The following is a 210-nucleotide window of genomic DNA, read 5'->3' as shown; positions in this document are numbered from 1 at the left end:
AGGGGCATTCTCAAAGGAAAACCCAGACCAAGTGAGTAGTGACCAACCCTCCTCAGATTACTCTCCGCTGGCTCCTCCCTTGCTCCCCCCCCGCCTCCAGATTTGCATTAAAAAGGCCAAGAAAACTCTGGCTGGGCCCCAGCAGTTGCACACACTGCTCCCCCGGGTCGGAGCCCCCCGGAGCTGAGCCCGGACTTGCAGCACGAAGCC

This window comes from Myotis brandtii, unplaced genomic scaffold, assembly GCF_000412655.1.
Source record: "Myotis brandtii unplaced genomic scaffold, ASM41265v1 scaffold34, whole genome shotgun sequence".
NCBI lineage: Eukaryota > Metazoa > Chordata > Mammalia > Chiroptera > Vespertilionidae > Myotis > Myotis brandtii.
This window is presented reverse-complemented; position numbering follows the sequence as displayed.